The sequence below is a fragment of the Zeugodacus cucurbitae genome, chromosome 6 (assembly GCF_028554725.1).
Source record: "Zeugodacus cucurbitae isolate PBARC_wt_2022May chromosome 6, idZeuCucr1.2, whole genome shotgun sequence".
Taxonomy (NCBI): domain Eukaryota; kingdom Metazoa; phylum Arthropoda; class Insecta; order Diptera; family Tephritidae; genus Zeugodacus; species Zeugodacus cucurbitae.
The window spans coordinates 33,350,354-33,373,062 of record NC_071671.1 but is presented as its reverse complement, the minus strand read 5'-3'; the positions used below and the strand labels follow the sequence as shown (position 1 = coordinate 33,373,062).

Below are 22,709 nucleotides of genomic sequence, written 5' to 3'. Positions count from 1 at the left end.
TAGCCAACAGACATCCGTTTGGAGGCGTGCTAAAGTGAGAAGGCGAAACCCGCTTATGCGGTTGTGCGTAGGGTTTGGGACCCACCACATAAAAACACCCCCCAATGAAAAGAACAAAACAGCCTCGGATGAGAGACCCCAATTTTGATGACGACCACTGCAAACGTTTAAAGGACTACGATTTAAGGGCATGCACCTGGAATGTCCGGACCCTTAATTGGGAAGGTGCCTCTGCCCAGCTGGTTGATGTCCTCGTAAGAGTAAAGGCTGACATCACCGCAATCCAAGAAATGCGATGGACGGGGCAAGGACGGAAGAAGGTGGGTCCTTGTGACATCTACTAGCGCAAATTCGGTGTGGGATTCGTGGTGGGAGAGAAACTCCGTCGTCGAGTCCTGGCATTCACTCCGGTGGATGAACGTCTAGCCACAATCCGCATCAAAGCGAGGTTCTTCAACATATCGCTGATTTGCGCCCACGCCCCGACGGAAGAGAAGGACGAAGTGACCAAAGATACCTTCTATGAGCGCTGCCCTCGCCACGATGTCAAAATCGTGCTTGGCGATTTCAACGCTAGGGTGGGTAAAGAAGGTGTCTTTGGCACAACAGTCGGAAAATTCAGCCTCCATGACGAAACATCACCAAACGGTCTGAGGCTGATCGACTTCGCCGGGGCCTGAAATATGGTCGTCTGTAGTACTAGATTCCAGCATAAGAAAATCCATCAAGCTGCTTGGCTGTCCCCGGATCGAATCACTCGCAACCAGATCGATCATGTTGTGATAGATGGACGACATGTCTCCAGTGTTTCTGATGTGCGTACGCTTCGTGGTCCCAACATCGACTCGGACCATTATCTAGTAGCAGCAAAGATACGCACTCGCCTCTGTGTAGAAAAGCGCACACGTCAACAAACACAAGGAAGGTTCGACATCGAGAAGCTGCAATCACAACCGACAGCCGAACGATTTTCTACTCGACTTGCACTCCTGCTCTCTGAGAGCACTCATCAGCATCTCGGTATAAGGGAACTGTGGGACGGCATATCAAACTCCTTACGTACAGCTGCAACCGAAACCATTGGTTTTCGGAAAAGCCAAAAAAACAGCTGGTGTGATGAGGATTGTCGTCTCGCAGTGGAGAGAAAACAGACTGCCTACCTCGCAATGTTGCGATCGACCGCAACACGAGCGGGATGGGAAAGATACCGAGAGCTGAAGAGGGAAGCGAGACGCATTTGCAGACAAAAAAAGAAAGAGGCCGAAATGCGTGAGTATGAAGAGCTTGACAAGCTGGCCGACAGGGGAAATGCTCGGAATTTTACGAAAAGATCCGGCGACTAACTGAAGGTTTCAAGACCGGAGCACACTTCTGTAGGACCCCCAGAGGTGATCTATTTATTGATGACCAGAGTGTACTGAGTTTATGGAGGGAACACTTCTCCAGCCTGCTGAATGGCAGTGAAAGTACAACAACAGGAGATGGCGAACCCGATTCCCCAATCGACGACGATGGAGCAGATGTTCCATTGTCCGACCGTGAAGAAATTCGAATAGCAATTACCCGTTTGAAGAACAATAAGGCGGCGGGGGCCGATGGATTACCGGCCGAGCTATTCAAATACGGTGGCGAAGAGCTGATAAGGTGCTTGCATCAGCTTCTTTGCAGAATATGGTCGGAAGAAAGCATGCCTGACGATTGGAATCTCAGTGTACTCTGCCCAATACACAAAAAGGGAGCCCCACAATTTGCGCCAATTACCGTGGGATAAGCCTCCTCAACATCGCGTATAAGGTTCTGTCGAGCGTATTGTGTGATAGACTAAAGCCCACCGTCAACAAACTGATTGGACCTTATCAGTGTGGCTTTAGACCTGGAAAATCAACAACAGACCAGATATTCACCATGCGCCAAATTTTGGAGAAGACCCGTGAAAATAGGATCGACACACACCATCTCTTTGTCGACTTTAAAGCTGCTTTCGACAGCACGAAAAGGAGTTGCCTTTATGCCGCGATGTCTGAATTTGGTATCCCCGCAAAACTAATACGGCTGTGTAAGCTGACGTTGAGCAACACCAAAAGCTCCGTCAGGATCGGGAAGGACCTCTCCGAGCCGTTCGATATCAGACGAGGTTTCAGACAAGGTGACTCACTATCGTGCGACTTCTTTAACTTGATGCTGGAAAAAATTATAAGAGCTGCAGAGCTAAACCGAGAAGGTACAATCTTATACAAGAGTGTACAGCTACTGGCGTACGCCGATGATATCGATATCATTGGAAACAACACCCGCGCCGTTAGTTCTGCTTTTTCCAGACTGGATAAGGAAGCGAAGCGTATGGGTCTGGTGGTGAACGAGGACAAGACGAAATATCTCCTGTCATCAAACAAACAGTCAGCGCATTCGCGTCTTGGCTCCCACGTCACTGTTGACAGTCATAACTTTGAAGTTGTAGATAATTTCGTCTACCTGGGAACCAGCATTAACAGCAATAACAATGTCAGCCTGGAAATCCAACGCAGGATCACTCTTGCCAACAGGTGCTACTATGGACTAAGTAGGCAATTGAAAAGTAAAGTCCTCTCTCGACGAACAAAAACGAAACTCTACAAGTCTCTCATCATTCCCGTCCTACTTTACGGTGCAGAAGCGTGGACGATGTCAACATCCGATGAGACGGCACTAGGAGTTTTCGAGAGAAAGGTTTTGCGGAAGATTTATGGTCCTTTAAGAATTGCCAACGGCATGTTGTTCGAATGGATGAAAGTGCTCCAGCTCTGAAAGTATTCGATGCAGTACCCGCTGGTGGAAGCAGAGAAATAGGAAGACCTCCACTCCGATGGAAGGACCAGGTGGAGAGGGACCTGGCTTCGCTTGGTATAACCAATTGGCGCCAAACTGCCTGAAGGAGGGATACGTGGCGCGCTGTTTTGGACTCGGCTATAACCGCGTAAGCGGTGTCTACGCCAGTCAAGAAGAAGAAGAATTTTGAAAATTGTTCAATTAAAATTGTTTTCTTTGCGGACCAGTTCCTATCTGTTATTTTATAGATTGCCGCAAATTTTGTAAGTCTATATAATGCTGTTACAAAGGATTTGTTTTGAAATGGAATATGTCAATATGAACTATCTCCTTTTTATCGGTTGGAGTTTCAGTAAGAAGAAATTTTGGTTTTATGGTTTCCTATCGTATTTAATTTGTTGGCATTTTAGGCAGTTGATTATTATCAGTTAAATTTCTTCCTTAAATTTGGGATAATAGATCTTATCTTTTAATGAATTATAGGTTTCATTTATACCACTATGCATAGTTTCCTGTGTATGGTGTAACGATATTTGTTATACCATGATGTAGTTCCTCTTCTTCTATCTCTGACGCTCTTTTTGTACATTTTACGAATTTTAAACTTCTATCGTGAGCAAACATTTCTATTAGTAAGTTTTGCATTTTGTGGTAATCCGCTTCGGATACATTCAAAAATATTCCCACTATTCCCTTTCCTTTTATATAACTTTTTACTATTTGGAAATGTAGCATAATCACTTGCATCAGTTGTGATAGTAAACTCCTTATCATATTCAGGAAATTTTAAAATTGGATGTGATGAAATTAGTGTTTTCAAATTTTCAAAACTAGCTATGTATTGCGGATCTCTTGGATTTATTGTATAACCTTTTTTAAGTACTTTATCATGGGATATGCTACTTTCGAATAGTCTTTAATAAATTTCCTATAATACCCTATAGCTCCCAAAAAACCTTTAAGCTGTCTCTCTGTTTTCGGAAGTTCTAACACTTTTATTACCAAAATGTTTTCTGACCAAATGGTTTTGTTCATAAATATATGAACATGAATGATTTATTATATTAACAGCCGGTTTCACGAAACAAATTTAAGTGAAAAATAATAAATTTCAGTTTCACCATTTGATTTAATTTTTATTTAAACGGTCACGCTTTGCAAACCATAGTTACGCTTTTCTATCAGCTGAATTCCCATTTGTTTACCATTTTGACAAAGCAATACAATTTGTTTACATAAATCAGCTGTTATTCTTACTAACATCCCTGCCTTTTAATTTTGTGAATGCCAAATGTCAATAATGGTGAAACGCAGGAAATTTAAATGCAAAGTTAAATAAAAATTAAAATTAAAATTAAATGGAACTTAATTTTCAAATAAAAACTTTCGTGAAACCGGCTGTAAGATTGATTATATGTAGAACATTATATTTTTGACACAAGTACATTAATACATAAAAATACACATGTAAGCAATAAGTTAAATGAAAAGAATATACAGTCCACTAAATGTCATGTGCAATGGTAAGCAGAGAACGTATAATATAGAGAAGGTTCACGGCGGGCTAATGGCCACACTGGTTTGCTTTTCGAAGGGGTACTCGTTTCTATAAGCGAGTTTCACCACAGAATTCTATAAGGAAGTTTCACCACTGTTTAACATCAGAGGGCTCGAAAATAGCAGAATTGAGCGTTTGCTGTGTTAAATGAGAAAAGTGGTGTTAATTTCTATGTTAGGAAATGTACACTTACATATTTGCCTATATACAATGCGCACATGACTTTTTGCATATAATTTATAGATATTTTGTTGATAATTGATATGAGGGCACATGCGCACATACATATGTAATTCTTTACAATATACAAAAACTAAATTACTTTATAATCTTATTTAAATGTAACATACATAATAATACTACCTTTATTTACTTTAGTCATTAAAATATCATATATTATCATACATATGTATGTAAATTATTACAAAATGATAAACGTACGTTCGTAGTTACATACATATGTGCACATGTAAACAAAAGAACCATTCGAATTGTGTCTATATGTCAATTTGTCAACATTCAATATATGTATGTAAATAAATATGTGTACTCATGGCTTCTTATAAGATGTTCGTTGCCACGGACAACTACGAATGGCCGTAGCTTATGATTTTTTGTGTATATGTCAAAGAGTTGTAATGAATGTGAAGCGTACGCAGGCAAAGAGGCCCAGATGTCCAACATATAATGTCTTTAAGTTTTATGCCTTGTTGCTTTAAAATATCAATAGTAATTATTCTAAACATGATTTATTATGTTGGTAGATATTAAAATGCATTTAATTATATAGATAACCAATTAATACTTCAATATTTGTCAATACATATTAAGCGCAAATATTATTACGGCGGGATCACTTGAAACGGACCTGTGAAGCTCGATGCGTCGAAAAATTGATGGCCGCCTGAGCAATGCCAAAGCGACGCAACATTGCGTTGTTGGTAGAAAATCGGCTTGTCGTAAATATGTATGAATATGTATGAGCATGCAAACATATCGACATAAATTTTTGCGAGCCACAGAATTTTTGCTGAAAAATATTTTAAATCGACTCAAGGGCCATGTTGCCATTTTGCTCCCTAGGTTTTTGCGGCGTTGCAACTTTTCCTTCTGGAGGAAGCATTTGAAAAATCTTCAATTTATGATTTTTGTCATCGTTGCGAAAAGGCGTTTGTTGGCATGGCATGCGCAGGGAGATGTGTATGGCTCTGCTTTTATGAATGAAGCAACTTTGCCAAGTGAATGTGCGCCTGCGTTCATTGAATGAAAATATTTTTGTTGTGCTTACTACAATATTTGGCTGCCATATTGTCTTGTGATTCTGCTTATGCGTTTGAGGCGCTTGTTGCTTTTGTAGGATAATGCTTTTGATTTTTTGTGATGGTTGGCAGATTTACGTGCACGCATATGCAAATGTAAGTTTGTGTGTTTGTTCAATGACATACAAACATATGTATGTATATGCATACAGAGCAATGCGCGCACATGTGACATGACCTTCACTGATACATAAGTGATAATGATACTATTCGAGTTTTTGAAGGCATATCTACATATATACACACGTAAATGCTTATGTATATGGATATATGTACATATGTATATGCAAGTTTAAGTTACGAAATATGTAGTTCATTTTAGTGTTATACGAAATGTATTTAGTAAATATAAAAATATAAAACATATTTTTATGAAAGTATGTACTATGTATATTATTATAAAATATTACATAAATATGTGGGTCCGTTTGAATATTTTTTTACAAATATACCTCTGAAATCGCATAATGTTTTCAATTGTGGATGCATTCATAAATATCCGCAAAACGAATTTCATATCAGTTGTATATAGTAAGCATATAAATTCATCAACATATAAACAAAGAGCCTAACATGCGTCTATAATAGAAATGTAAACCTCTGAGCATATTTTTCAATTAATACTCAGCTCTGCTAACGTGTCACTGTTAATATTTCTCCTTCCGAGCCGGCTGTGGTGAAACTCGCTTATAGGATTTTGTTAGTTTTTGACAATTAACACGCTGGTCCGCAATTGAACCTTCTCTATATTTTACATTCTCTGTGGTAAGCAACAAAGTTATTGCCTATCGAATAAAACTTTGGCCTCTGTCAGAATGTTCATAAATATATGAACATGAAATTTGTATTAGAATAACTTAAACAAAATAATAGACAGTCCACTAAATATCGAATGCAATGGTTAGCAACGAAATTGCAATATGAGCCTTGCTCATAAAAATGTGAAAATCATTGCATATAAAAGAAACCACATAAACATATATGCATTAATATGCAACAAACATACAGTAGTGGTACTCATTTAACGTTGCAATGATATAAATATAGTAAATTTGCAATATGGCAACAAATGTTAAATGAGCGCTCTTTGGCAATATTGTGGTAATATCAGCTTATTGTGAATTAATTGTAAGCATGCCATGAATGCCACTGAAAAAGGTCTCGCATATTTGCAAGATTATCGTAAAATGAAATGCATGTAAAAATTAACAGCTGTTTTACGATATTGTAATTTTGCGATGTTGCCATACGTTTACGACGTTAAATGAGTACCACTATTATATGTTGCACGCATACATGCAACACACATACACTTCCCAGCAAGTCATGGGTACTGAAACAGAGAACGTATAATATAGAGAAGGTTCACGGCGGGCTAATGGCCACACTGGTTTGCTTTTCGAAGGGGTACTCGTTTCTATAAGCGAGTTTCACCACAGAATTCTATAAGGAAGTTTCACCACTGTTTAACATCAGAGGGCTCGAAAATAGCAGAATTGAGCGTTTGCTGTGTTAAATGAGAAAAGTGGTGTTAATTTCGATGTTAGGAAATGTACACTTACATATTTGCCTATATACAATGCGCACATGACTTTTTGCATATAATTTATAGATATTTTGTTGATAATTGATATGAGGGCACATGCGCACATACATATGTAATTCTTTACAATATACAAAAACTAAATTACTTTATAATCTTATTTAAATGTAACATAATAATACTACCTTTATTTACTTGAGTCATTAAAATGTCATATATTATCATACATATGTAAATTAATTTCTTGACCTTATGTAAAAGGTTTTTAATAAATAAAAAACGAGTGTTTAGTCAAGCGACCGAAAAACGTCCGAGTCTTGGAAGAGACTGTTCTTTTATCTTTATTTTACTTACTTTTATACAATCTTGTTCTTAAGGCTAAGTACAAATATTCTTACAATCTAATAGTCATCTTTTAAACATATGTTCCACTTTAGATGCGCTACATGTGGTAAATGAAAGGTTCATCTTACAATCTAATGTGTGTGACGAATGTCCACTTAAGACCACGTGTGGTAAGTGAAAAGATCATCTTACAATCTAATGTGTACAACGAGTGTGTAACACGATTCTTAATAGTAGATGTGCCAATGACATATTGGACACATTTGTTTCGTAGTTCAAATTGTAAATATCTTATCGGTGGTGTTAACTCCCCCACCTCTAAATTGAAGCGTCCCGATTCAAAGAGGAATAGTACTTGATCCTTTCCATCATTTGATCAATAGGTTGGGCTTGCTCTTGCATTGGAATTTGTTCAATGTTAACTTTAACTTATGTGCTCTTATTTATTTTGTATTTACAGGTTATCAATATTACTACTATAAGGCCCACAATTGTTATCAGACAGTAATTTATCATTTTACTTTTTTTTTGCCTCATGTCTGAGTTCTGTTATTTCTTGAATATTTTCAATGTTTTGAAAATGTATTTCTTCCATACTTAAGTTCTTTGTGATTGTAATATTAATTACTTTAACTGGATTTGGTAATAATTTTATAGTGAGAGGTTTACGATGTCTATAGACTAAGTTATCAATTTTAACATTACAATTTTCAAATTTTATTAAATAATTACCGTTAATAGTAAGGTTGTTAGAGTTACAGTTATGATAAATGGTTTTATTTTTTGCATTGATTACATAAATATGGTTTGTATCCATTTCTATTACTTTTGATTGGTTAACATTTTGAGCCTAAAATATTTTAAGATTTGATATTATCTTTATGAATTGTTCTGTTTCTGTTTTGTATTTTAATTTTATTTCCTAAGTCTTCTACTACTATTTGTTTTTTATATTTGGGGTTTAATTTATTTCTTTCTCCAAATATTTTCTCATATATTATATCTCCCCTTTGATAGCTTTTTTGAAGCCTTTTCTTGTTATGATATTCCAGCATTTTTTCTTGGGCATTCTGTAACACATCTTTCATATTTTGGTGTGGTTCTTTATTAAATAAAATAGTGCAGGGCTGTTTGCCTGTTACTGAATGAATTGTTTTATTGTACTGTTGAACTGCTCTCATAATTGATTCAAAATTACTTATTAAGCTGTGTTCTTGTTTTAAACATCTAGAAATTTCTATTAGTGTTGAATGAACTCTTTCTATTTGTCCATTACTTGTACTGTGGCGTGGTGTACAATAATAAATTTGTATGTTTATCCTCTCCATTAAAGACTTGAACTGTATCGTACTTAAGCCTGGTTCATTATCGATAACTATACTTTTAACATCTGGAAATGTTTGTAATAGTTCTAAAATTTTTTCTTCTAAATTTGATTTATCCTCTATATATTTGACTATTAAAAATTTTGAATATGAATCAATACACGTAAGAAATTTAAGTTTTTGTGCGAAAAAGATATCTATATGAAGTTGTTCTCCCTCTTTCTCTGGTATTGGTGCTTCCCCTATTGGGATTAATTTCGGATGTCTTTCGTATTTATTATTATTACATATGTTACAATTTTTCGCATATTGCTTAAACTGTTTTATCATTAAAGGCCAATAATACTGCTGCCTAATTTGTGCTAAATTTTCCCTATAATTTCTATGTGCTCTATTGTGTGTTTGCTCAATTATCGTTCCCTGATCTTCTTTATTGCTTATATCGTTAGGGAATAGCTTAGTATATAGAAATTTTACTGTGGGAAATGTATCCTTAAAAATGTTTTTTATAGCATATAGCACCTCAGGTGTGCAAAATATTCCTGTAACTACTTTTGGGCTCACATATTCTTTTAGAATATCAATTATGTTTTCTGGTCTATCATACTCAATTAGAAATCGTTTATTATTAAAAGAGGCAATCGTCTCTAAGACAGTAATTCTTGCTCCATTATCAATTACTATTTGTTGCTTAAAGTGATTCAAAGGTTTTTTTGTTTCAAGAATTTGATACTCATCGCTACTTTCTGCAGAGTGTTGGGTTTCTATTAGTGAATCACCTGAGTCGCTCGACTCACATGAACTATTTAAATTATTTAAGATTTGTCTTGATAGTGCATCAGCAACTACATTTGTTGTCCCTGGTTTATAAATTATTTTTGGAGAAAACTCCTCTATAAAAGCTCTCCATCTTTTCATTTTAACATTAGGATTTTTTTCGGACATTGCAAATGCTAGTGGTTGATGATCCGTGTGAATTTCTAAATCTTTTACTGCATAAAGGTAATGGCGTAATGCTTTTAATGCCCAAACTATGGCGAATAATTCTTTCTCGTTTGTCGCATAATTTTCTTCGGTAGAATTAAGTGTCTTCGAAATAAATGTAATAGGTCTTCCGTCTTGGGATAAGACTGCCCCTACAGCAACATTGGATGCATCAGTAGTTAAAATTAATTTTTTCTCGAAATTTGGTTGAACTAATTCAATTTGTTCCTGCAACGCTCTTTTTAAGGTTTCACAGGCTGCTATGCCTTCTTGTTCAAGATTAATAATTGTTTTCTTAGACATATACTTCGAAATTTGACCATTTTCCCCCTTTAAGTGTTTTGTTAATGGTTTAGCAATTGTTGCATAATTCTCTATAAATTTCCTATAGTATCCCGTTAATCCTAAAAATCCTCTAAGTTGTCGTAACGTCTTAGGATTTGGGTAATTTTTTATTGTTTCTACTTTTTTGGGATCAGTTTTTATAACCTTATGAGATACAACGTATCCTAAAAATTCAACTTCGGTTTCTATAAATTTTGATTTTTCTATAGATATTTTCATATGTGCTTTTTCGAGGGTTTTCACTATATATTTCAAATGGAATATATGTTCTTCTAGGGTTTTTGAGTATACTATTATGTCATCAACATATACGTGACAAAATTTTCCTATACATTCGTGTAATATATTATTCATTGCTCTCTGAAATATACTTGGAGCATTTTTAAGTCCGAATGGCATTCTTAAATATTCATATTTTCCGTTATTTACAGAAAATGCTGTTTTCTCTATGTCCTTTTGCTCCATCAATATCTGATGAAATCCAGACTCTAAATCTATTGTGGAAAAGTATTTCGATTCTCCCAGATTAAAGAGAATCACCTCAGGATTAGGCATTGGATATCTGTCGGTTATAGTTTTTTCATTTATTTTTTTAAAGTCAATGACCATTCTTAATTTCGGACTTCCGTCTTCATTTATTCCTTTTTTAGGAACGACCCAAACGGGAGAATTATAAGGGCTTTTACTATGTCGTATAATTCCTTTTTCTAGCAAACTTTCGATTTCCTTATTAACAAAATTATTCGCAGATATTGAATAAGGATATTGTTTTGACCATATAGGTTTATCATCCTCAGTCCTAATTTCTGCTTTAATATCTGTTCTAAAAGGTAAATCCATGTTCACGTTTTGATGATGATGATTAATTATTTTAATAACATCCTTTCTTAACAGTGGGATGCAGATATGTTTTGTTTCCTTATCGTTATAAGATAATTCGTTAGACATTTCAAAATTATTTATTTTTAAAATATTATGAGCATTTGCTTCATTTATTATTTGTTTATTCGTAGTATCATTTCTTATTTCATTTTGGCATGATACATTTTTTTCGATAATTTTGCCAGTATTATCTTTGATAGGTGTCTCAAGATGTTTTCGTCCCAAAGGGTTTACTATAATTAAGTCACTAAGATATTTATTTTCTCTGTTTTATTATCCCCGTAAATCAATGTTCTGTTTGGGATATCAATCGTGGCTCCGATTTTATTTAAGAAATTAATTCCAATTAAAAGATCGCTTTCTAAATTGTCAATTTCATAAAAACGTTCCTGTATACCCAACAGATTGATATTATGAAAGTGTTTTATTATAGTTGAACCATGAATGGTTCTTACTCTCTTCTTAATTACTAAAATGTTTTTATTATGATAAATTCCAGACCGTATATATGAGCTGGTTGCCCCTGTATCTATAAGAATTCTAAAGATTTGCCCCGTTTTTGTATCGGTTTTAATAACATAAGGCAAATCTGAGTTTACCCTAAAAAATGGTTCTCACCAATATTATTTATTCTTTGAATTTTTGGCTGAGGTTGTGTGCTTATTTGTGCACTTTCAATTAACCTCTTTGGTATATTGGTTGGTCGATAATTGGTCTGCCAATTATACCTGTTACTTCTAACATCTGGTTGGTTTATTTGCATAGCACTGGGCCTATTTGTTAATTGGATTGATTGATCCACTTCCATTGGTTCTGTATGATTGGAATATATCTGGTATGAATTATTTTGGTTGAAATTCCTTTGAGGGTACCTTAAATTATTCTGAAAATGCGGATATCTTCGATTAGCTTGAGGCTGGTTTCGTGAACCAATTTCATGGTTGTTTTTAGTAAATTGCAAAGCAAATTGGGATCGCAATTGGTTTGAATGAAGTTCTTGTGCTTTTGCAAGAGCATTTGGCAAATCGGTAGGTGTCAACGTAAATAAAATTTGGTTTAAAGGATAATTTAAACCTGTTATAAACGTTCTAAGCGCGGTTTCGCGGTTCTTTATATTCAATTGTTTCGTGATCTCGGAATTCGTTCCGTGTGTCATAATGGTTTTATTAATTAATAATGTTAATTTCTGATTAACTTCATTATAGTAATCAATTAAGGATTTTGATCCTTGTCGCATAATACTCATCTCTTGGTCAATCACATGAATTGGCCTTCTATCTGCATACGCAAAATCTAATCTAGAGAATATGGCTTCTAGGTTTAATACTGTGCCATGATTAGTTAAGATATCGTTGGCATTGCCTACAATTTTGTTTCGCAATATCGTTAGCGCCCCAAAATATCTCCTACTTCCTTCTATATAGAGACTCATAGAATTTTTTGCAGCTTCTCTCCAGCTGACATAAGATTTGCCAGAGAATTCTGGTAAAGACTTTATTATATCTAAATTTTCATTGCATGATATAGAATCGTTAATTTTCTGAGTTTCATACTCAGTTACATTTGTTGCATTAGTTAATGCTTTTAATTGATTATTCAACTGATCTATCTCAGTTCTTAAATTACTAGTTTGTGTAGCTATTATTCTAGCTATATCTTCTACTGTAAAATTATTGACTGCCATTTTATCTTTTATTTATTTTATTTTTTTTTTTTCAGTTGTTTCTTTCTTTATTACCTATAATTTCTGTTTATTAAATATTTATTGTTTTGATCCTTTCTGGGAAAGGATACTCTTTTATTCTGGAGGGTCTGGGGTTCAGAATCGCAGAATTGAGTTTATATTATAAACCGGAGGGTCCCCCTTGCGGTGGTGAATCGCGGTTTCAAAATATTGTGTTATCCGGCTGGTCGAGCCTTGGATTATGTTTTTATTTTTATAAAGCTTAAATACTAGTTGTTTGTTGTATTTTTTATATATTTAATGTATCAATAATATAATAATTAATATTGTTGTCTTATGTACGGTCAGTTGTACAAGAGGAATTAATATTTATAATAATTACTACTAACTTGTTGTTGTTGAAGTTGTTGTTATTGCTCTGCCTTTGGGGGTTGGAGCTGCTCCTTCAATTGCCAACTTATTTCTATGAGTTGACTTTATATCTTACGCACTTTAAAAATATGTTGTTGTTCTTTTTATTGAAATTATTTATTTATCCACTTGATTTTGTAAATGGATTGTTCCAAGAAACTGTGTGTGATGTATCACTTTTTTAAAACAATTTAGTTGCAAATTTAAATATTTCGTTTTGTATGCTGTTTTTTTCGAAAATGGATTGATTGTGTTTTTTTTTTACGTTGCTTTAGTCACAAATCTTGTCTGGCTTATAACTTTATAACTTGCGCACTTTAAAAAATATGTTGTTGTTGTTCTTTTTATTAAAATTAAATTATTTATTTATCCACTTGATTTTGTAAATGGATTGTTCCAAGAAACTGTGTGTGATGTGTCACTTTTTTAAAACAATTTAGTTGCAAATTTAAATATTTCGTTTTCTTTTGCTGTTTTTTTCGAAAATGGATTGATTGTGTTTTTTTTTTATATATTTTTTTTTTTCTTTTCTCGCGATTTCGCAATACTTGCTTGCGTTTGTTTGTTTTTAAACCGAACCGTTTAAAACATTTTGGTCCATAGGAGTTTTTTATTCCTCCTGGCAGGATCGCCAATTAATTTCTTGACCTTATGTAAAAGGTTTTTAATAAATAAAAAACGAGTGTTTAGTCAAGCGACCGAAAAACGTCCGAGTCTTGGAAGAGACTGTTCTTTTATCTTTATTTTACTTACTTTTATACAATCCTGTTCTTAAGGCTAAGTACAAATATTCTTACAATCTAATAGTCATCTTTTAAACATATGTTCCACTTTAGATGCGCTACATGTGGTAAATGAAAGGTTCATCTTACAATCTAATGTGTGTGACGAATGTCCACTTAAGACCACGTGTGGTAAGTGAAAAGATCATCTTACAATCTAATGTGTACAACGAGTGTGTAACACGATTCTTAATAGTAGATGTGCCAATGACATATTGGACACATTTGTTTCGTAGTTCAAATTGTAAATATCTTATCGGTGGTGTTAACTTGTATGTAAATTATTACAAAATGATAAACGTACGTTCGTAGTTACATACATATGTGCACATGTAAACAAAAGAACCATTCGAATTGTGTCTATATGTCAATTTGTCAACATTCAATATATGTATGTAAATAAATATGTGTACTCATGGCTTCTTATAAGATGTTCGTTGCCACGGACAACTACGAATGGCCGTAGCTTATGATTTTTTGTGTTCATGTCAAAGAGTTGTAATGAATGTGGAGCGTACGCAGGCAAAGAGGCCCAGATGTCCAACATATAATGTCTTTAAGTTTTATGCCTTGTTTCTTTAAAATATCAATAGTAATTATTCTAAACATGATTTATTATGTTGGTAGATATTAAAATGCATTTAATTATATAGATAACCAATTAATACTTCAATATTTGTCAATACATATTAAGCGCAAATATTATTACGGCGGGATCACTTGAAACGGCCCTGTGAAGCTCGATGCGTCGAAAAATTGATGGCCGCCTGAGCAATGCCAAAGTGACGCAACATTGCGTTGTTGGTAGAAAATCGGCTTGTCGTAAATATGTATGAATATGTATGAGCATGCAAACATATCGACATAAATTTTTGCGAGCCACAGAATTTTTGCTGAAAAATATTTTAAATCGACTCAAGGGCCATGTTGCCATTTTGCTCCCTAGGTTTTTGCGGCGTTGCAACTTTTCCTTCTGGAGGAAGCATTTGAAAAATCTTCAATTTATGATTTTTGTCATCGTCGCGAAAAGGCGTTTGTTGGCATGGCATGCGCGGGGAGATGTGTATGGCTCTGCTTTTATGAATGAAGCAACTTTGCCAAGTGAATGTGCGCTTGCGTTCATTGAATGAAAATATTTTTGTTGTGCTTACTACAATATTTGGCTGCCATATTGTCTTGTGATTCTGCTTATGCGTTTGAGGCGCTTGTTGTTTTTGTAGGATAATGCTTTTGATTTTTTGTGATGGTTGGCAGATTTACGTGCACGCATATGCAAATGTAAGTTTGTGTGTTTGTTCAATGACATACAAACATATGTATGTATATGCATACAGAGCAATGCGCGCACATGTGACATGACCTTCACTGATACATAAGTGATAATGATACTATTCGAGTTTTTGAAGGCATATCTACATATATACACACGTAAATGCTTATGTATATGGATATATGTACATATGTATATGCAAGTTTAAGTTACGAAATATGTAGTTCATTTTAGTGTTATACGAAATGTATTTAGTAAATATAAAAATATAAAACATATTTTTATGAAAGTATGTACTATGTATATTATTATAAATTATTACATAAATATGTGGGTCCATTTGAATATTTTTTTACAAATATACCTCTGAAATCGCATAATGTTTTCAATTGTGGATGCATTCATAAATATCCGCAAAACGAATTTCATATCAGTTGTATATAGTAAGCATATAAATTCATCAACATATAAACAAAGAGCCTAACATGCGTCTATAATAGAAATGTAAACCTCTGAGCATATTTTTCAATTAATACTCAGCTCTGCTAACGTGTCACTGTTAATATTTCTCCTTCCGAGCCGGCTGTGGTGAAACTCGCTTATAGGATTTTGTTAGTTTTTGACAATTCACACGCTGGTCCGCAATTGAACCTTCTCTATATTTTACATTCTCTGTGGTAAGCAACAAAGTTATTGCCTATCGAATAAAACTTTGGCCTCTGTCAGAATGTTCATAAATATATGAACATGAAATTTGTATTAGAATAACTTAAACAAAATAATATACAGTCCACTAAATATCGAATGCAATGGTTAGCAACGAAATATAAACATAAACATATATGCATTAATATGCAACAAACATACAGTAGTGGTACTCATTTAACGTTGCAATGATATAAATATAGTAAATTTGCAATATGGCAACAAATGTTAAATGAGCGCTCTTTGGCAATATTGTGGTAATATCTCAGCTTATTGTGAATTAATTGTAAGCATGCCATGAATGCCACTGAAAAAGGTCTCGCATATTTGCAAGATTATCGTAAAATGAGATGCATGTAAAAATTAACAGCTGTTTTACGATATTGTAATTTTGCGATGTTGCCATACGTTTACGACGTTAAATGAGTACCACTATTATATGTTGCACACTTCCCAGCAAGTCATGGGTACTGAAACAGAGAACGTATAATATAGAGAAGGTTCACGGCGGGCTAATGGCCACACTGGCTTGCTTTTCGAAGGGGTACTCGTTTCTATAAGCGAGTTTCGCCACAGAATTCTATAAGGAAGTTTCACCACTGTTTAACATCAGAGGGCTCGAAAATAGCAGAATTGAGCGTTTGCTGTGTTAAATGAGAAAAGTGGTGTTAATTTCTATGTTAGGAAATGTACACTTACATATTTGCCTATATACAATGCGCACATGACTTTTTGCATATAATTTATAGATATTTTGTTGATAATTGATATGAGGGCACATGCGCACATACATATGTAATTCTTTACAATATACAAAAACTAAATTACTTTATAATCTTATTTAAATGTAACATAATAATACTACCTTTATTTACTTTAGTCATTAAAATGTCATATATTATCATACATATGTATGTAAATTATTACAAAATGATAAACGTACGTTCGTAGTTACATACATATGTGCACATGTAAACAAAAGAACCATTCGAATTGTGTCTATATGTCAATTTGTCAACATTCAATATATGTATGTAAATAAATATGTGTACTCATGGCTTCTTATAAGATGTTCGTTGCCACGGACAACTACGAATGGCCGTAGCTTATGATTTTTTGTGTTCATGTCAAAGAGTTGTAATGAATGTGGAGCGTACGCAGGCAAAGAGGCCCAGATGTCCAACATATAATGTCTTTAAGTTTTATGCCTTGTTTCTTTAAAATATCAATAGTAATTATTCTAAACATGATTTATTATGTTGGTAGATATTAAAATGCATTTAATTATATAGATAACCAATTAATACTTCAATATTTGTCAATACATATTAAGCGCAAATATTATTACGGCGGGATCACTTGAAACGGCCCTGTGAAGCTCGATGCGTCGAAAAATTGATGGCCGCCTGAGCAATGCCAAAGCGACGCAACATTGCGTTGTTGGTAGAAAATCGGCTTGTCGTAAATATGTATGAATATGTGTGAGCATGCAAACATATCGACATAAATTTTTGCGAGCCACAGAATTTTTGCTGAAAAATATTTTAAATCGACTCAAGGGCCATGTTGCCATTTTGCTCCCTAGGTTTTTGCGGCGTTGCAACTTTTCCTTCTGGAGGAAGCATTTGAAAAATCTTCAATTTATGATTTTTGTCATCGTCGCGAAAAGGCGTTTGTTGGCATGGCATGCGCGGGGAGATGTGTAAGGCTCTGCTTTTATGAATGAAGCAACTTTGCCAAGTGAATGTGCGCTTGCGTTCATTGAATGAAAATATTTTTGTTGTGCTTACTGCAATATTTGGCTGCCATATGGTCTTGTGATTCTGCTTATGCGTTTGAGGCGCTTGTTGTTTTTGTAGGATAATGCTTTTGATTTTTTGTGATGGTTGGCAGATTTACGTGCACGCATATGCAAATGTAAGTTTGTGTGTTTGTTCAATGACATACAAACAATGACATATATACACACGTAAATGCTTATGTATATGGATATATGTACATATGTATATGCAAGTTTAAGTTACGAAATATGTAGTTCATTTTAGTGTTATACGAAATGTATTTAGTAAATATAAAAATATAAAACATATTTATACATAGTACAGTATATTATTATAAAATATTACATAAATATGTGGGTCCGTTTGAATATTTTTTTACAAATATACCTCTGAAATCGCATAATGTTTTCAATTGTGGATGCATTCATAAATATCCGCAAAACGAATTTCATATCAGTTGTATATAGTAAGCATATAAATTCATCAACATATAAACAAAGAGCCTAACATGCGTCTATAATAGAAATGTATACCTCTGAGCATATTTTTCAATTAATACTCAGCTCTGCTAACGTGTCACTGTTAATATTTCTCCTTCCGAGCCGGCTGTGGTGAAACTCGCTTATAGGATTTTGTTAGTTTTTGACAATTCACACGCTGGTCCGCAATTGAACCTTCTCTATATTTTACATTCTCTGACTGAAACTCCAACACATTCAAATAAATTTTAATAACACCACTACATACACACATACACAACAAAGGGTAAAATGTGCATAAACATTTAACTCAACTCTTCTCTCATACAGCACCCTGAATGATAGAAAGAAACAACCAAAGTTCTCGTATTTGAACAAGTTTTGTTTTGAGCTATATCATGGCTGCTTGTGAAGTATTATTTTGCGTGTTTTATTTAATTCAGTGATCTGCAGCCTAATTAAAGTATAAATTATTGAAGCACGCATTTTTAAATAAGTAAAATGTAAAATAAAAGTTTTCTAAGGCCAAAATATGGAATTGAAGAGGGTTATACAGTAATACTTCATTGCACTATCAATTTGAAGCACGCAATAGGAGCCAACAATGGTCAACATCAATGGCGAAACCATTGAATACGTAAATAATTGTTGAATATAATAATATTATCTTGCCTTAAATTCTAATTAATTTTCCACACAGATATTTCAAACCTCATATGGCGCGTTAAAGGTTCTAAAACTTATTGGTGCAAGCAAATCCAAAACTATGGACGCAAACGCTGCTACATGGAACACAAATCATTCACACACCAGATATTACGTTTAATGTCACTTTTTTCGTGCAATTAAACATTTTGGTCAACACAAGCACGAGAATTGGAACGACAATGTTTAGGTGTTCTGAAACCGTTTATTATCACGACGTGTGTCAACTGGGTTTTGCCAATGAGCTAGAGGGCAAAGCAGTTTCAGTATCTTTGAGCTTACCGGCACTTGGCCGTGCCATTAGCAGCTAAAACACAGAAATTAAAGGGTAAATTTAAGTGAATGTTTGTGCTCATAGAAATTTAAAAACTTTTTGTATGTTTAATTAGGAGGACTTTTTTGATTCATTTTCACCTTGTATTGAGGAATCATAACGTTGTTGTATCGCTTTACAAGGACATAAATTCACCGAAATTAGTTCAATGGAAATACTACAGCATGGATGTTAAGACTTGAACGGTGCCGTGTTAGATTTAGAATTCCTGAAACATAAGGTAATTATTACCAACTTTTATTACAAACTTTATAAAAATTCAAATTTTACTTTATTTTTTATAGAAACCCTCCTCTCAGATGAATCTAGTACTAGTGAAATTAATGAAAGCACAGATCTTATAAAAACTCCGAAAGAAACCAAAAGAGTCCTCACATAATGTGCGCAGCTTACACTTCCAGACCGCACGGGGTATTTGACATTTTCCACTCTTCCTCCGGCCTTTGTCCGATAGCAAAAATTGTTCAAATATTCATTTTCACCTACTTTATACATATGTATATAGTGTAGTACGATAATATATGTATAAAGTAAATATAATAATAAACAACTAAATGGCATGATATTTTTAATAAATATGTAATATAATTAATGATTTTGTTATTTAATTCTCATTTGGGATTTTGGTAGAACTAACCGCAAACAGAGGGTATAGTTTCTGGGCTTTTGTGGGTCGCAGTACTGTAAGTGCACGTGGAGTTTTCGTTCGCAGTTTTGGGTCTTTCACTAGTAATAGTACCAAGAACAGTACTGAAAGTGCACATGTAGTTTTGGTTCGCAGTATTGGGTCTTTCATCCGTGATTGTACCAATACCATTCCCCAAATTGTGCAAGAGGTATATATACATTGCTAAATGATGAATGTAATGTGCAAGAAAGGGATGAACGATCACACGTACACAATAGTTTCGGGTACTTTTGTCAATTCGCCCTTAAGAATGGCATAGAAACTTTCATTGAAACTGCGGGTACCGCTCCCTGGCATTTCACCGGAGAATTCGCCGGTACCTATCTTGCAGGGTTATATGAGGCACGCAACACGCATGCACTCAACTATTAATAAACAAACATATTTATATGTATGCACAAGATAACCTAATGATTATAAAAATACATTTGGGCAATTGCTTGTGTGCATTTGAAATAACCTCTTATCGTGCAGCATAAACATACACACAAACATATATATTTTAACTATCTAAATAATAAAGATAATTAAATTTGCTTTCTTACCTGTTCTTCGTGTTTTGGAGGTAGTCTATAGATTCTTGAATTGATTTGCTGATTTGTTGTGGTCTTAATCTCATGCACCAAAGTTTCTGTGTCGGTGAGATTGTCATCCTCTTTGTAAAATAATTTGTGGAATTGGTTTAATAGAATTTCAATCTTGCTTTTTTCATCTGATGATTTCATGATCAAGTGCAATATTTTTTTGTTCACTCACTTCCAATGAATAAACCTGTTCCTGAACAGTTTTCATATGGAAAGGAATGATTGTTCCATTTTTCAAAGCTATATTCATTTTTTCTATATCAATAATTTAAAAATTTTTTGAAAATAAAATCATTTCCTAATAACAAGTCATATGGCTTGTCGAAATCCAACAAAAACCATTAATCATAGCATTTTTTCGTAATTAAATTTCTCAGGGCAAGGACTTTTTACTTTAGTGTTTGGTTTCTCAATATTGCCATTTACAGTCCTATTCTGTGCACTTTCAAAATTCAACAAATTTGTAAAATTGTGAAATTTATCAAGCATTTCGTATTCTGTGTCTAAAATAAAAAGCTTTTGTTTTATAAATTGTTATGCCTAAGATAGACATATGGTTTCTGTACTACGATATGTACTGCAATAAAAGTTCAAGAAACCATATACCAGCATTGTGACACACATGTAGTATTGTACTATGTTTACATCCATCAGCTGATACAAATAAATTCAAGCAACATATAATTATGAATAACAGGCAGGAAAATTGATCCTGACTTAGTTACAACTCCAAGCAATCTTAAAAAAGTATTGTTACACGTCTGTCTTAGGCATTACTTGATAAATATATGAAAAAATTTATTTATTTTTTGTTATTTTGTCAAGTGCACAGACATTGTAGTATTTATAACCGTACTATTTTGCTCTACAACGGGTAAATTAAAATTTCCAAAGCTCTTTTTCTTCATTATACTAATAGTGGAACCTATTGACATCTAAATTATTGGATTTTTTAAATGAAGGATTTAAATTACCTTCGTCTATTGCTATGAAGCTATATATAATCCTTGATAACTGAATCAATGAAATTGAGTTCCTTATTACATAAGCCCCTGATGTGATTTGCTTAATACGTTGAAAAAGCATTCCCGAAAAAATTATAGAATCAATGATTTCATTGATTCTCTTGCTTAACTCACTAATGCTACCTACTCGTAATGTATTTATTTCCCTAGTTATGGCCATTAGATATTTCCTAGGCTTGAAGTGTTGTTTTTGTTTTACTTTACAATCTTCCCAACGTGCTGGTGGGACAAGATGCAAATAATTTTTTGCTTTCCCAGTTATTTTTAAACCGTACACTATTCTAAAAACTTCTTTTTCCTGGTTTTGATAATCCCTCAGAATCCTATCTACTGCTTCAATGAATGCTGGTATCAGCATGGAATGTCCAGCATCACCCTCAAAAGAATTTACGTATTTTATGTATTTTTCAATACGTTGCCTTATTGACCTCTGATTATGTATTTAATTTAATTCAAACAATTGTGTAGTTGCTATTGCACAATTTTCTATTGTTCTATTATTATGAGCCATTTTATTTAATTTAATTAATCAATTTAATTAATTTTTCTTTTTCGAGAACTTCTGGTTTATTAAAATATAATCAATTTCACTTATTTTTTTTTATACTCTCGCAACAAATGTTGCTAAAGAGACTATTATAGTTTTGTTCACATAACGGTTGTTTGTAACACCCAAAACTAAACGAGTTAGATATAGGGTTATATATACCAAAGTGATCAGGGTGAAGAGTGGAGTTCAAATCCGAATGTCTGTCTGTCCGTCCGTCCGTCTGTCCGTCCGTCTGTGCTAGCTGTAACTTGAGTAAAAATTAAGATATCTTGATGAAACTTGGCACACTAATTTCTTGGCACCATAGGAAGGTTGCTTTCGAAAATGAGCAAAATCGGACCACTGCCACGCCCACAAAATGGCGAAAACCGAAAACCCATAAAGGGCCATAACTAAGCCATAAATAAAGCTATGGAAATAAAATTTGGTATGAAGGATCGCACTATGAAGGGGCATATTTGGATGTAATTTTTTTGGGGAAGTGAGCGTGGCCCCGCCCCCTACTAAGTTTTTTGTACATATCTCGCAAACCAATAAAGCTATATAAACCAAACTTTCTGCAGTCGTTTTTTTTAGCCACTTCCTAATACAGTCCAAAAATGAAA

The 22,709-nt window shown here is 34.1% G+C and overlaps 2 long non-coding RNA genes across 5 annotated transcripts in view; one reads left to right on the top strand and one right to left on the bottom strand.

Moving 5' to 3' along the window:
* Nucleotides 1-21,158, bottom strand: part of LOC114805117 (uncharacterized) — a 39,928-nt gene extending 18,770 nt beyond the window's left edge. Inside the window, exons 1-3 of one of the 4 annotated variants that reach the window (XR_008471807.1) lie at nt 20,491-21,158; nt 19,528-19,742; nt 19,338-19,465 (exon numbers count right to left, since the gene is read on the bottom strand). This is a non-coding gene — a long non-coding RNA (uncharacterized LOC114805117). The remainder of the gene's footprint in view (nt 1-19,337; nt 19,466-19,527; nt 19,743-20,490) is intronic. The other 3 variants (XR_008471809.1, XR_008471810.1, XR_008471808.1) reach the window with 3 other exon arrangements.
* LOC128922621 (uncharacterized) lies at nt 18,356-19,670 on the top strand. Its single transcript, XR_008471811.1, has 4 exons — nt 18,356-18,855; nt 18,919-19,251; nt 19,313-19,477; nt 19,542-19,670. It is a non-coding gene; the product is annotated as an uncharacterized LOC128922621 (long non-coding RNA).
* Nucleotides 21,159-22,709: the final 1,551 nt, after the last annotated feature.